The sequence below is a fragment of the Mus caroli genome, chromosome 2 (assembly GCF_900094665.2).
Source record: "Mus caroli chromosome 2, CAROLI_EIJ_v1.1, whole genome shotgun sequence".
Taxonomy (NCBI): Eukaryota; Metazoa; Chordata; class Mammalia; order Rodentia; family Muridae; genus Mus; species Mus caroli.
In genome coordinates, this window is record NC_034571.1 from 166868135 (window position 1) to 166884271 (window position 16137).

Here is a 16137-nt window from a genome sequence, read left to right on the forward strand (position 1 = left end):
TCCCTCTCCCTCCCTTCCTCCCTCCCTCCCTCTCTCTCTCTCTCTCTCTCTCTCTCTCTCTCTCTCTCTCTCTCTCTCTCCATGCACCTTCCTTCTTTTTCAGTCTGGGACATCCCAGCTCGGTTGTTTACAGGACTGAAATCAGCTGGCTAATTATCAGCCCTTCTCTCTCCTTTGTAGTGATATGCCATGTCTTACCTGAGCTGGACGATCATTCATGCACAATAATAAGAAATACAGAGAGCCACAGAAGCATCGAGGAGACAAACAGGCTATAAAATTGCCTATTAGAGACTCTGATTTGAAATAATTTCCGGAAGGTTCTGCACTCTTTCTCTTCCCACCCAGCTGCCCACCACCAGACATCCTTCTCTGCATGTAATAGTAGTAACGTTTTAAAAGATGATGGCTAGGAAGCTTTCTGGGAGCCTCAACGACATCCTTCTGAAAGGAAAGAGGGAGGGTGCCTAGAGATGCTCTGGGAAACTTTTAATTAGCTACAAGGAGGTCAGTGCAAACATCTCAGGTTTTTCCAAATGCTCAGGTGAGATGGCTACTTCCTACTACCTGTTGCTGATAGAGCTCAGGTAGGCAGGTGAGTGTACAGGCAGGTGAGCATGGGGATGAATGAGGGGGGCCTGGGGTCTGTGTACACCCAAGTGCTATTCTGCAAGAGCCAGAAATACATTCAAAAGACTCCTGTAACCAAATGGAAAGAAAAATGTGTTATTTTCATGTCATGTTAATGTGCCCTCCCTCCCTNCCCCCCGCCACTAATTATGCTATTTCAAGAAAATAATTGGATTTGGCTAGGAGAAATTAAGAATAGAAACTTGCAAATTATATAACCTAATGAATCTAACTTTTGGTAATGAACCTAGTTGCTACTTAGCACGCATCACTGACGCCCACATTAAACAGAGGAGCCCTCCTAATTCTTTTAATTCAACCGAACCATTCTTAATAATTCATAATTAAGTCTGCCTCAGAAGTGATAGTCTCCCTGGCAATATTGATTTATTTTCCTTTTGTGCCTCTGCCAAATGTTGAGAACTATAGTGTTTTCTGACTGTCAACAAAGATCACAGAGTCACTGTCGTTTCGGAGGGCTGCACCCAAAACCCTTCCATAAATCCCAGGGAAGATGAGCTAGAAAATGAAATAACTCGAGAGAGGGGCTCACAGACCCATTTGCCATCTCAGCGGTAACAACGGTGAACTCATCTGGTGGCAGAACAGCTTAGCCCGAGGAAGGCGCGTGTCTAGGATACTAGAGCAAAAACTCCCAAGGCCGAAGGAGCAATCCTGCCCTCTCTCACCCCATCTCCAGATTTCTTTCTGCTTGAAAGCCCACTGAAGTCGGAGAAAATGAGTTGAAGTAGGATCCATTCAAAAGTGCCCCTGTTCGGTCTTTATCTGTCCTCTCCTTGAGGCCCTTTAATTGAATATTCTGTAGACTTGAGGAGGCGTGTTGTCACCTTGGGCTCTGACAGCTTCAGAACTGTCCGCCAGCTGCCATCACTCCTCTTTCTGCCCCTCATACAGATATATTCCCACTGAGCCTGTCCTCCGAACCCTGACCTCTCAACCCAGTGGAAATGAAGTCTCCTCCAATGCACAGGGCACAAAGCAACCCTGTTATTTTTAGAACGTGTAGTAATGAATACGGCAATGCTTATAACAGAAGTAATAGGCACAATTAAAGTCTATCTTCAGCGATATAAACAGGAGTCAAGCCGTGTCTCAGCATCTCATCTTAAAAGTCCAATTAAGAGCTGGCCTCAAGGGGGCTGGGGTGGAGAAGAACCTTGGGGGCATGGGCAGCCACTGAGCTAACTCTGTGCCTTGGGGGTCAAATTCTCAGAGCCAGAATCCTCTTAACTCTTCAGGATCTGCCGAGGACTTGTCCTTTCCCCTCCATGCCTTCCAGTCAGCTTTATTGAGTGAAAGTTGAGAGAGATTGAATGACTTTCTAGATGCTTTTAATTGACTGATTGATGTGTGTGTGTGTGTGTGTGTGGCATGTGTGTACGTGTGAGTGTGTAGATTGAATGACAGACTAGATGCTTTTAATTGACTGATTGTGTGTGGGGGGGCATGTGTGTACGTGTGAGTGTGTAGATTGAATGACAGACTAGATGCTTTTAATTGACTGATTGATGTGTGTGTGTGGCATGTGTGTACGTGTGNCTTTTAATTGACTGATTGATGTGTGTGTGTGGCATGTGTGTACGTGTGAGTGTGTAGATTGAATGACAGACTAGATGCTTTTAATTGACTGATTGGTTCATGTGTGTGTGTTTGCGTGTGTGTGTGTGTGTGTGTGTGTGTGTGTGCATGCGTGCACATGCGCGAGCTTGAGTGCATGTGTGTGCGTTTGTAAGCCACACTTTCTTGTGTATAGATGCAAAGGCCCAGGTTGATGTTAGCTGCCTCCCTACATGGCTCTCCACCTCACGTTTCTGAGACAGGGTCTCTTACTGACCCCGAGGCTCACCAATTCAGCCAGCTGGCCAGGGAGCTCCAGGAACCTCTCTGTCTCTGCCTTCCCGTTTCTGGAATTTTTTTTTTTTAAATGTGGATACTAGGGATCTAAACTTAAGTCCTTGTGCTTATGAGGCAAGCTCTTCGCCAACTAAAACATGTCTCTTATTTCCTAGAGACCGTTAAAATGCTTCCAAAAGGTCTGAGGCCAGCAATGTCTTACAGATGAAATGGATAAAGCATCAGACAGCCAAACATGTGTACAGACAGACAGACAGACAGACAGACAGACAGACAGACAGACAGACAGCTTTCTTTTGTAGTGGTGCTTCTTCATTTGGAAGGTTGGGGTGAATCTCACTCTACCCCAAACCCTACCATGTGACTTAGTGCTGAGGGCTGGACAGGAAAAGGCTGTGATCATGTGGAGAAGGCTAAAAAAAAAAAAAGAGAGAGAAACCATCCCTGGGGTGCCACCCTGTGCAGGAGGTCCAGGGAACTGGCAGAGGAAGCAAAGGAGAGGGTTCCAGTCTATCCGGGTGGGAGGGGAGCCCAGATGTCCCCAGGATAATAACAGCAAGGCTGCCAGAACCACCTGGTAGTGAGTCCCAGGTCCACTGGAGACCTGAGTGATCTGGCTCAAGGCTTGGGCCTTTCTGACCCCTGCTTCTTTTAGCTGTGCCACAGAGATGCTCATGTCTGCTCTGCTGGATTTGCGGAGCATTGGGGGTTGAGGGGCAAATGCCAAGGTGTAAAGCAGATTGCTAACACAAGGACTGGCTGTGTGACCTAAATCACGGTATTTAACCTCTCTGTGCCTCAGATACCTTCCCATGAAATGAAGAAAGTGGTCACATCAGCTCAAGGGCTTGTACTGAGAACTGTGCCTGGCATGTGGCAAGTGCTTTACAGGTGCTGCCCATGAGCTCTGTTGTCACAGATGCTTTGTCGAAAAGGAAAACTAAAATTACAACAGAAACAGATTTGTCCCTTTCCTCCTAAGGGGACTTCTGTCTGTGATGTCATGGGACCACTGTAGAATGTCCCAGGATACCCCTGGAACAAATCGTGAAGGAAAACCCCATTAAAAATTGTGTCACTAGCCGGGCGTGGTGGCGCACGCCTTTAATCCCAGCACTCGGGAGGCAGAGGCAGGCGGATTTCTGAGTTCGAGGCCAGCCTGGTCTACAAAGTNAAAAAAAAAAAAAAAAAAAAAAAAAAAAAAAATTGTGTCACTTGAAATAGTTAATGATACTGGATGCTCTTCCAGAGGACCCAGGTGCCAGAACTCGGGTCTAAGTCTCAGCACCCACATAGCCGTTCATAACTGTCTGTAACTCCCATTTCAGGGGATCAGACTCATTCCAGGGGGTCAGACTCGCTCTTCTGACCTATAGGGGTGCCAGTTATGCAAGTGATATACATACATGCTGGCAAAACATTTGCGCATATAAAATAAAAATAAGTTGTAAAAATTAAAAGTATAACTGAAGAAGACTAGGAAGATGGACCAGACAGTAAAGTGCTTGCTGCATAAACATGGGGTCAGCTCCCCAGAACCCATGTAGAAGTCATGTATTGCATATGTCTGCAATCCCAGCACTGGGAAGCCCAGACACAAGCATCTCTGACCCTCGAGGTGTAGTAAGAACAGGCGATAGGTGAATTCTGGATCCAGTGAGAGACTGTGCTTCAAAAACAAACAAACAAAAAAATAAAAATGGAGAGTGACTGAGAAAGATGCTTGACACTGAGTTCTGGCATCTACCAAAGGTTGTGCATGTGTGTGCATGCACGTGCGAGTACACACACACACACACACACACACAGCAACAGTACATGCATACACCAAAAGGATATGTCAATGGCATAATTTTTAAATTACGTGTAATACTCCAAACAGATAGGAATATGTTTATATAGAAAGGTTTATATCCTAAGCAAATTTATACTTGTTCATTTAGAAGCCAATGTCTGTTGAAACTCTACTGGGTGCTGTGTCCTTTCTGAGAATTGGGGTGCATCTGTGTGAAACTCCGTTGACTGCCACAGAACTGACAACTTTGTGGGAAAATAATTATAAATCATTGTTCTACCTATGCCAGGGAAAGGTTCAGAATTCTTCTGGAAGACCCAGAGATACTGCAGGATCTGCTGAGTGCTGTGGGGTGCGGGGATAAGTGTCGGGCAAGACATATATCCAGAGGAATAGTTCTAGTCATGTGGGGAAGACTAATGAGCAACATTCCTGGGGTAACCTGTGTGGGAAATCTAAGGAACATAGAGGGGAAGCAGAGAAGAGGCAGCAGGTCTACTGGGCGGGAGAAGGATGAGGCTGTGAAGCCATTACTTCTATCCCATAGATTGGAGACGAGGATGAAGATGCTTTGGTATGTTTTCCCAAGCAAAGAGACCCAGGGAGCAGCAGAACCAACTCTCATGGTAGAGGCAGCAGTCTTGGGAGCATCAGCTCACAGCCTGGAGAACACGAGCTCTGGATGCTGGGCTCCAGGCTTCACATAAGGCAGTAACTGGAAGAGGCATCCTGGAGGGACACACAACATCCACAACAATGTGGTCCACTACGAATAGTAAGAGACCTTTAGAGTCAAAGATCTACGTCCTTGGTGCTCTAAGGCTGTCCTACACTTTCAGCCCCTCCACAGGTGGCCAGGAATCACCACTACCTTGCTATTTCTCTTGCCACTTTGTTATAAGCTGAAGAAGATATTGTGACATGTATGTGTGTGTGTGTTTACTTGTGTGCCCATTTGTACAGATGTGGACATCGAGGTCAGAAGTCAATACTGAGTGTCTTTCTCAGTTACTCCCCACTTTATTTTTTGAGACAGAGTCTCTCGCTGAACCTGTAGCTCACCAGGATTGGATGACCATTGAGCCCCTGGGATCTGCCTGTGTCTGTCCCACCACTGCTGGGGTTACACAGTGCACTGTCACACCCTGCTATTCATCTGGGTGGCTGAGAATCCACACTCAAGTCCCTGTGATTAGACAGTACTTTAACCACTGAACCATCTTTCCTCACGGTTTCTATTCAAGCAACTTTTTTTAAAATGTAGAAAAACAAGAACTCTACTCATGTGTGTATAAAGTTCACACATTTCCACAATGAGCAGTTTGGTAGAGACTGAAACGAGAGCTGACTGTAGGTTTCAGGGCCACCAGGGCTCTAGAACTACAGGTTTGAAGAAACCACTCCCTTTCTCCTGGACACTAGTGACCTTCCTTATAGCTGTGACATGATACAGGACAGGAGCAACTTGACCAAGAAAGGATTGATCTGGGTTCATAGTTAAAGGGATGACCAGAAAGGCATGGCTACTGGGGTGATTCCATCCCTGGTGGTTGAAGCTCACAGTGTGGCTTGTTTGTATCATGAGTGACCAGGAAGTTGTGAGTTTGGACCGGTTTCAAGGTGCACCCACAGAGACCCATAGTCCCAGAGGTTCAGCACCCTCCCAAAACAGTGCCCCCGTCTGGTGACCAAGTGTTAAAACACATGAACCTAACCATGAAATAATCATTTCATGGTTAGCATCAAAGATGAAGGTTTGTGGGAGCCTGAAAGGTTGCCTCTCACACCTTCTTGGCTGAATAAATCAATTTTCTCCCCCTCCTGTCTCCAGATTCTCTTGGCTTGGAGACACTTGGATCACCATCCTCTCCCTGAAATACAACTGTGTTCAAACCAAATTGGAGAAAAGCGCTGAGCTGGGACGGGGTGAGTGGAATGTTTGACTTCACCCCCTACAAGATGTGGCACACTTGCGTTGGGGAAATTAGTGCTGACTCCCGAAACAGATTTATCCTCTAAGCCCTCAAAACACTTCCAGGAAATGGCAGGCCATGGAGCTCAAATGTCTGCATCGAACACAGATCTCCAATGTCCTGGCTTTATTTCCAGAGGTCCAGCTAAGCCTTCTGTAGTTCTCAGTATCCTGGTTTATCAAGTGAATTAACTCTGTTTATGTGTGTACCATGATTACAAAGAAGTGTGGATACACAGAGTCCCCGTGGAGTGTCCACAGGGACTCAAGCTCTTCCTGACTTGGTCACTCACTGACCTACTCAGCTGTTGACTCACAACACACTCTTATTTACAGATACGACATGCTGGGCACAGACACGTGGACAAGGAAATCCCTGCCCCATGCTCCAAGCCAAGCGAGCCTTTCCAGACAGCCCTGGCTAGAAGAACAAGACGGGGTGCTGTTTGACAGAAAGCAGGCACAAGCAGGAGACACCCAGGCCAGCAGCTCCAGAAAGGATGTGTTGCAATCACCCCTGTGCTATCAAGGTGTCTCTCTGATGACCCCTCTCTGCCAGGCTCTGAGAGATCAGGTCCTGTGGTGAGCTTATCACTGTATATGGAGAGGGACACCTGTCCCTAAAAGAAGTACATACAATAAGATGTGACAAGGCTAGAACGAGAAAAGAGGGTTAGTAGGTCAGGCCCGCTGGGCTGGGAGACTTGGTCTGCTCAACATGATCAAGGAAGGCAGGTCTAGAACAGCAAGGTTAATCTGAGCCCCACAGACAGAGAAGGGGACAGTAGGGAGAGCATAGCCCACCTACTGGACATGGGGAAAATTAAATGCTGAGCAGGAACAGAGAGTGGGACACTAGTGGGAAAGAGGAATAAGAGAGGGGACATAGGAAGAAGAGGAAGAGAAGGAGAAATGAGGTGAAAGAAGAGAAGGGAAATTTCCAGATAGCAACTGTGTAGGTCTCACAGGCTTAGACTAGTCTCCTCTCACCAACTGCAGGAGCAGGGCTGTGTGCTGAGTTCCGGTTGGACATAGAATCATCCAGCACTGGGACTGGATCCACCCAGAAGGCAGGGATGGAAGTGGCTGCTTGCCTAGGTTTGGGCTGTGGGTGTTATTCTACACAGACACCAGGTGAATACAAATGTGTGCCCTGTTTCATCTTATCACCATGTAGCACCAACACTGTAGATGGTCCGTGATTCTCTCCCTTGCCAGACTCAGGACAAACTTGTCTTTTGTGGTCACCTTTGCAACAACCAAAGACTGAGAGTCCTGGGCACTGTCAATCAATCTGTGTCAATCAGTCTAGCCCTGGTGTCATGGTTTCTGGTGTCATGGGCATTTCAGCATGCAGGGCTGTCCTCAACATCGGAGGATATTTTACACACACACACACACACACACACACACACACACACACACACACACACACACAGAGCCTATACCTGCTAGACATCAGGAGTAACCCTACCCACTGCCCACTGTAACAACTCAAACTGCCTTCGAGTGTTTCACGATCACTGTAGTTGTGAACCATTGGGTTGATACTCCTACGTGTTTGCCTTAAGTTAGAGTTTTATGGCTGTGAATAGATGCCATGACCACAGCAACTCTTAGAAAGGAAAACATCTAAAGGTTCAGAGGTTCAGTCCATTATTGTCATGCTGAGAGGCAAGGTCCTGTGCAGGCAGATGTGGTGCTGGAAAGAGAGCCGAGAGTTCCACATCTGGATCAGCAGGCAGCTAGAAGAAAGAGTGACACTGGGCCTGGCTTGAGCTTCTGAAACCTCAAAGCCCATACCCCGTGACACACTTCCTCCAACAAGGTCACACCTACTCCAACAAGGCCACACCCCCAAATATTGCTACTCCATACAAGCCTATTGGAAGTCATTTTGATTCAAACCACAATGCTCAACCATGTTTGACAGACCTTCCTGCCCCCTGAAAAGCAGGAGGAAGCTCACCCAGAGAGAACCAATTCGTCACATGAAGTCCCAGGCAGCCCTTGATGGGGTCGGTGGGAGGCATATGCTCATCGGAGCCACTGTCAGTGGGGAGGGATTGGGACTTCCTGTGCGCCCTCCCTTCTCTGACCCTTTCTCAGCAGCTGCAAGAGGAGCCACCAAGAAAAGCTTCTGTGAGCTAGTTAACAGATGCAGGGCTGTCTTTGCCTCATTAAAGCATGCTGGACAAAGCCCACTGGAAGCTTGGAACGCCTACCACGTTGAAAAGCTCTCAGCTGCCATTTTTGTCTTCTCAAGCCCTGGGATGCTGGTCGTGAACTTCTTGAAGACCAGACATGGTTCACATTAAGAGAGCATGACTGGTTAGAGACTAGGTGATTTAGAAAACCTTTATCCTGGGGGGCCACGCTCTGCCCCCTAAGATCCCAGCATGCCCAGTTCATTTCAGTTGGTGTTTGTTCCGTTAGTACATTTTGCCTAATAATGCTCTTTTTTTCAACTTCCTATTTTTGTATGTTTTGAGTGTGTGTTACAAGTGTGTGTGGGTGTGTGTGTGTGGGGGGGTGTATGTGTGTGTGGTGTATGTGTATGTGTGTGTGTCTGTGCGTGTGTCTGTGTATGTGTGTGTGTGTGTGTCTGTGTGTGTGTGCGCGCGCATGTGTGCATGTGCGTGTGCGTGTGTGTATGTGTGTGTGTGTGTGTGCATAGGCCAGAGGAGCATGTCCAACATCTTTTGTTACTGCTCTCCTCCTTTTCCCAGTGAAGGCTGGGTCCAGATCATTAACCCGGTGTGTGATCTGTCATAAGGCAAGCAAAGGAGGGTGGTGCTCATGGCTGCCTTGTCCATCTCCTAGGGCTCCCTCTCCTCCTCCTCCTCTTCCTTCTCCCTCTTGTGCATAAATAACTGTGAGAAGAAAACACTTCTCTTCAACCCTGTATCCCCTGCCTGACTTATGGCCTTCAACATCGCTGGCTCAGCTGAAGCTGTAAAGAGACCCCAACCTTGGCCTCCTCTGCACATTACAGTATAAAACAGACACCCAAAACCCAGTTTTCCCACTCATTGAGTTCTTCCCTTCCTTAAAAATGATGGAAAGGGTCCTTCTTGGGTCATAAAAAATATGGCTCAAAACCCCAGAACATCTGGCCAGAGCTCATTGTTGAGCAGGACCTTTCCCAAGGACTTGCTGGCTGCCAGACACCTCCAAGGGAGCCTGGAGGCCCGAGGGCCCTGCAGCAGTGCCAGAAGGAGCCGGAAATGCCTTACAGACATGTGTTCTCCTGAACACCAGAGGGATCCTCTGAAATTTAGGATCACAAAGTCCCCAAATGACGCAAGGGTGTTATCATGCAGTCCCAGGCCCTTTTGGGGACACTGGGGCCTCATGCAAGTGTCCAGTTTCTATAAGGCCCTACAGCATAGGAACAGAATGTCCACGCCACACAGTAGAGTATGTCAGAGGAAAGGTATGTAGCCCATAGAGCAGAGGACCAGGCTATGATACGTGGTAATACTCTCTGACACATTGCAACAGACTGGACACACAGTGACAATCAACAGTGTCCCAGCTCTGACAGGTCCTGCTCTTTGCTCCAGCCACAGGGTTTGAAAAGACTTCCTCTGTAGAAAAGGGGGACCAGCCAAAGAACTCTGGAAGATTCTCTGTGCATGGAAACTTCTAGGCTCTGCAAAGGAAAAAATGTATTTCATTTGTGAGGCAATAGCACCCTCTGGGGCCAGACAGAAGCATTACCTCTGGAATAGTCTCTGGGTCTTCAGAGCTCCTGAACCTAATATAAATCTAATACAAGTAATATTAAATATAATAAAGTGAGTGGCCCTATAAATAATATTAGATTAAGTATAATATAGTGAGTTACCATACCTTGATCAGGGCTAGTCAATGCAGCCAAAGGACCCTTGTTTGTGTTTTGTGGTTCTGGTCCCTCCATATCTGGCCCCAGCTGCCACTCCTTGGGAATTTTGGATGGTGGGGTTTAGAAGTGTCACAATGGAGGTTGACCCCTGACCTCCTCTCGGGCTTTGACCTGAGGAATCCCTTCCTGCAAAGTGAGGTTACTAACATAACTGTAAACTTAGTTTTGTGCTCAGTGGCCACCTGCACTTCTGGGAGCTGCAGCAGGACCTTAGCGTTGTTACCTCATCTCCTTGGACATTTGGGTGATGTTTGCTTTGGAAAACTCCAACACGTTGGGCTCTCCTGGAATTTGGTTCTTCACTGGTTCCTGAGGAGTCGAGGTTGAATAACTGAAAACAGCAGCTAACTGTCTCATCCTGAGGCCAGCAGGGCCTTTCCAGAGAGCCCTTTGCCACTGGAGAGGTCACTGGAATGGACATTGGAGTTCTGGGGCTCATAGGAGGTGCAGTGGTCGTATGAGAGTTGGTTGAGTGCAGAATCGATGCCCAGACTAGTGCAGCATCAACAAGCCCACTGCCGGGATCTACTTCCAGCACACTTCCCCTGGTGTGACCTATGCATTATTCACTGGACCCCACAGCATTTCCCTCTCCACACTGCCATTCCTCAGAGAAGGCACTCAGCTGGCCATCAGTGTTCCCACCCCACCGTTGCAATGCAAGCACTAAACACTGCCCTTCCGGGTCAGCAGCAGGGGTCAGGCCTCCAGAGCCTGTACCCCTTGTTCCTGTGTCGCCTCGAAAGTCACAGGGTGAGGGTGCTAGTGCTCTGTAGCCTTTCTCTGCTTCTCAGGGGTTGCTCCCAGGCCTCAGACACCTCCTCCAGGATCCAGGTGACAGCCTTGCGCCTACCTGCTTTCTGCGCCCCGTGATGGCTGTCAGAGAACGCCTGCGTTAATTAGATCTCCGATTAGATGGCACATTAAGTAATTATCCCAGGGTAGATCCCAAGTGAAGTCTATTTAAAGTGGGTGCCTGAACTCGTGAATGAAAACAGGGGTGAGTCACGCTCTGTTACACCACGCAGAACCCGAAAGGCAGCGCAGCAGCAACAGGAGTAACTGCGGGCGGCTCTGCAGCTCCCTTTCCTCGATCAGCAACGCCCCAAGCACTCTTGGCCTAAAAAACGGGTACCCAGACTGCTTGTGGCTGGGGAGTGGTGTGCCATGCTTCCTCAACTTCATGCAAGGAAGAGGCAGTATAGTACTCATGTTGCAGATTCAAAAGCTAAGGCAAAACACTGGAAGTAGAAGAATAGGATTCTAAACCAAGGCTCTGACTGAGCTGCAGCCCTGTGGGCGGGCTCACCTCTGGCCGCGCCTGGCCAGCCAGTGGGCCGTCATATGTCTATGAAACATCTGCTCACATCCAGCATCTTACCTCATATGGTCTTTCAATGCTCTCTTATGTTGGCTTTTTGCATTGGGCCAGTTTTGTGCCCATTTAACAGATAGGGAAACTGAGGTCAGGGGAGGAAAAAGCCTTCTCCAGGGTCCCACAACAAGGAGCAGTAGAGCTAAGTGTCTTGTGGCTGTTTCATTGGGTTGGACACGTCCATACATCAGAGCTGCTGTGATCACTCAAACGAGACCCTCTGTAGATGAAGCCTTGTTAACCTTCCCTTGTTGAAAATGGGAGGGCTCATGAGGTCCACCAGGCCCAGGGAGTCTCTCCTTTTCCCTACAATGTGAGCAGCTAACAGTTGCTGGGGGTGAGGGTGCTAGTGGGGAGCTTCGGTGACAGAGCATTTATTGATTACATAGCATTCATGAGGCCCCAAGTTCAATCCCCAGGACTGCAAGAGGGGTGGGAAGAAGAAGGAAGCTGTGAGCTGGGTGCACTGGTGTGCACAGGCCTCCTAACCACAACGCTGGAAAGGTGGAGAAAGGAAGGTTAGGAGTTTGAGAAAAGCCTTGAACAGGGTAAGTTCAAGGTTAGCCTGGGCTACTTACCATAAGTCTCTATCTCTGTGTGTGTGTGTGTGTGTGTGTGTGTGTGAGAGAGAGAGAGAGAGAGAGAGAGAGAGAGAGAGAGAGAGTGTGTGNGTGTGTGTGTGTGTGTGTGTGTGTCATATACAAGTGCAAGTATGTAGAGAGGGGCAAGCTTCTCTAGTGGTAACCCCTTTGGCAGGATCACTTACCATGTCTGTTGTTCCATCTACTGTGGATAAACAGAAATAGACTTGCCAAGCAAAGATGGGAATTTCCAGGTGCTGAGGTTGGACCCCAAGTCACCACTTCAAAACAGCTAGGAACAGACTGTGGGGACAGAGCAGTGTGACCTCAGTGAGGTCAGTTCTGACAATGTTTACCCTGCTAGATCTCCTTGCACTGGAGAAAACCGTAAGCTATGTCAAAGGTCGTCCATGTAGCTGTACAGACAGATCATCCGTGCAGACCTCAGAAACAATAGCCTCAAAGCTGGTGATCAGAAAGAAAATTCCAAGAAGCATCACTGGCCGGCCTGTCTTCCATCACCCAGGGCTTCTGGTCCCAGCGTTAGACCCTGCAGCTCAGGGGAGCGTCTGGGGCCCTCACTAGCCCCTGGGCTCCTTGTACCAACTGGAGCAGGGAGAGTAGGGACATACCTGTGATATGGCCAGATGGGATGGTGACTTGTGGCCCTACTAGGCCCGGGGACACAGGGAAGCCTCAACATGGCAGGCGCTATGTTATAAGGAAGCCCATGCTCCCCTCTACGGCAGGCTAAGCCAGCCCCCTTTGTCTGCATCGTTTGTCGTGGGGGACAGGGAAGAGTGAGAGATGATCTTGCCAAGAACAAGCAGCCGTGAAGAGACTGGCACATCTGGAGCTAGTTAATGGTACAGCTGTCTTCTGTTGGGTGTGTATGTGTGTGCATTTTTAATTCAACGGCAGCAACAAAACTCTTTTTTTCCCCCTTAAATGAAGTTAAGAGTTTTAAAAGCTGCCCTTTGTTGACTTGGGTTGTCTGACTTTACAGTAGTTTGTAAGGAACAAGTACCTAGGGGTCCTAGTATTGACTCTGACTGGCCTGGCTCGTACCCTAAGATACACATCCGAAAAGAAGATTCCCTCAAAGTACGTGGGGAATCAGTCCTGAAGAATGAGAACACAGGCCCAGTAGGCAATGGTGCCTGCCACTCTCAACTTGGTCATGGGCCCCTCCTTGGGTCAGAGGAAGGTCAAGTCAACGACAGAGTGTCTATACCCTACTGACCACCCTTGCAGACTGATAATCTAAATTTTAATCTCTCCAGGTGACTCTCATGAGCAACCGGAGACCTCCATCTGGAAGTGACAGTGTGCTTGTTAGTAAAAGAGTAACAGCGAGTGTTAGTCAGAGGTGAGGGGCAGACCAACCCCGTCCAGAAACTCAGTCTCATGGATATGACTCCACAGGGATGCACGGATGTGACTTCATCCATCCACCCTCCAATCAGGGTCATCAGCACAGTGTGACATCTACAAGGAGCTGAGGTCTCTCAATGACCTCTGCAAAACTCTACCCCACAGGCCTGAGTGAGTCCAGGTAAGGGCAGGGCAGACAGGAGCCTCCCCTCAGCTCTGGGTGTTCCTTACTTTGGGTGTTGTTTTTTTAATCTATATTTCTTCTTTTATAATGTACAACTGCGCATCTTCTGTCACAGGTATAGATAGGTACTAAGAACAAGATTTAGTGTCTCAGTTATTGCCTCTCTGTGGCCTTGGCTGAAATCCAGGTGTCCACAGAGTCAAGCCCCTTCTAAGAAGAGCCTCAGGGGAAGGCTCCAATGCCAGGGGCTATGCTCAATTCCTTGCCTGGATCAGGGTCCCAGTCTTTGCTGACTGTGAGGCAGGCCTTTGCCTCTAACACTATTATCGCCTCTCTGCTTCCTGTGAAGCCCCTTCAGCTAAGATGACCAAGTCTCACTCAGGCACCCAACATCTGTAACTTCCCTTTTGCCTTCTTCTTATCCACAGTTTAAGAATGCTACCTCCCACCCCAACCTCTGCTGTTAAGGGCCCCTTCGGAAGGGTGAGGACAGCAGCTGCCTTCCCCCTTTGAAAGCTCTGAGATCCTAGTGACTGCTACACAAACCTTAGGCCATGTGAGACAGCACACACGTGGGAATGGTGGCTGTGTGCCCATCCTAACCCATCTGTAACCAAGTGCAGCAACCGCTAGTGTTCAACTGGGTAGACTGTCCATGATGACCACCAGGTTGGGAAGCAGAGGCCCTCCTGTCCCACACAGCCTTTAGGTGCAATGTTCTGTAGACATCATGGGTGGGATCTGCTGTGCCTGCCTTCCTCACTCCTGGCTTCTGAATGACACGGCAATGGCATGTCCCCACTCAGTCCAGCAGAGGGCTTTGCTTCTTGCTTTTCACTGTACAAGTAAAATGTCTCCCCTATTTGTCTATCACAGGGACGGGAACCTTCAACATAGGATGGATAGCGTCTCGCCTCTGCAAATATGGCTGAAGCCTAGGGGTCCTGGGAGGATGTCCAACAGCCAGGGCTGATGTGGGATAGGCAGAGGAAAAACTGAAGAGATGTAGAGAGGCCGCCTTCATATTGTTATTCCCAGAACTTGTTCAGGGATGGATATACTCTTGAGTGTGCCTATGACAGAAAATGGCACTCTGTTCAACTTCCCTAAAGCCCCTCATCCTGCTCCTTTCAAGGAGAAACTAGTGGGTTCGCCAGCCTGTGGCCAATCATATAACATGGTTTGGTAGTACAGGGGAAGGCTGGGATGTAGTTTATGGTTCAATTGCTGCCAGCTCTCTCTATTCACGGCTACACTTAGGAAACAGTCTGCAATGATTGCTTCTCTTCTGCTGGAGTGCTCATCTGTAGGGTAATTACAGTTGAAAGGATCTTTTTTTTTTTTTTCTGGGAAGAGGGATGGCATGTCCCTCTGCAGTTTCAGAGAATGTTAGCATAGTTAAGAGGCTGCCTTTTGTCTTTAAACTGCTCCCTCTGGTGGCTATGTGGTGAATAGATTTGAGAGCCTTGAGGAATGGGCTGAGGCAGACTGACCTAGGCTGCTATGTAAAAGAGAGGGTCTGTCTATAGGGAAAGCCCACTGAATCTCCCAAAGGACTAGATATGGGCAAAAAGGACACGAGGATGGTCCCGAGGGGCTCAGTGTACTCAGGAAATGGGAACGGAAGAAAGAGTGGGGTCTGAGTAACAGATGGGCAAACCCCGGCTCTGTAGTGGGGCAGAGGCTGGGGGTGTCTAAGTAGGAACCAGAGAGGGTGAATTCTACAGAGAGGTAGTTGTGAAGCTCAGACAGCTGTGTCCCTTTCGAAACAGACCTCTGAGAGCCTTTGTGCTGCCTGTCACATCAGAGGAAGTGTAGGAGGGGGCTGGGGCAGGAAGCATCGAGCACAGAGCGGGGCACACAATGAGGTCTCTAATGGAGCTAATTCCAATCAGGCCACCATTGTCAGGTGTGTGCTCACAGCCACCCTCAGCAGCAGTGGGCACAATGGCAGGCAACGAGCACCAGGAAAAAGATGTCGAGGGGACACAGCGAGGGGTCACTGCTGGCCCCAGAGTGAGGCCTGGTCCTGGATGACCCCTCAAAGGCCCTGGGTCCAGGCCAGAGCTGAGCGGTCTTCACTCTGAGCTTCAATCTCAGGTCTGTGAAAAGAGAGGCTACATACAGGTGAGCCATTTTTGGCTTAAGAGCATAAAATCTGTGTTATTGTTAGTTAGCCATACTAGGAAGTAAAAGATAAAGTTCCCTGGATTCTAGAAAATTCTGAGAGAATTGCTCTGTAACAGATGTTTGTTACTTCAGCTGTAACAAAGTGCCGGATAAAAAGTGATTTAAGGCCGGGCGTGGTGGCGCACGCCTGTAATCCCAGTACTTGGGAGGCAGAGGCAGGTGGATTTCTGAGTTCGAGGCCAGCCTGGTCTACAGAGTGAGTGCCAGGACAGCCAGGGCTATACAGAGAAACCCTGTCTCGAAAAACCAAAAAA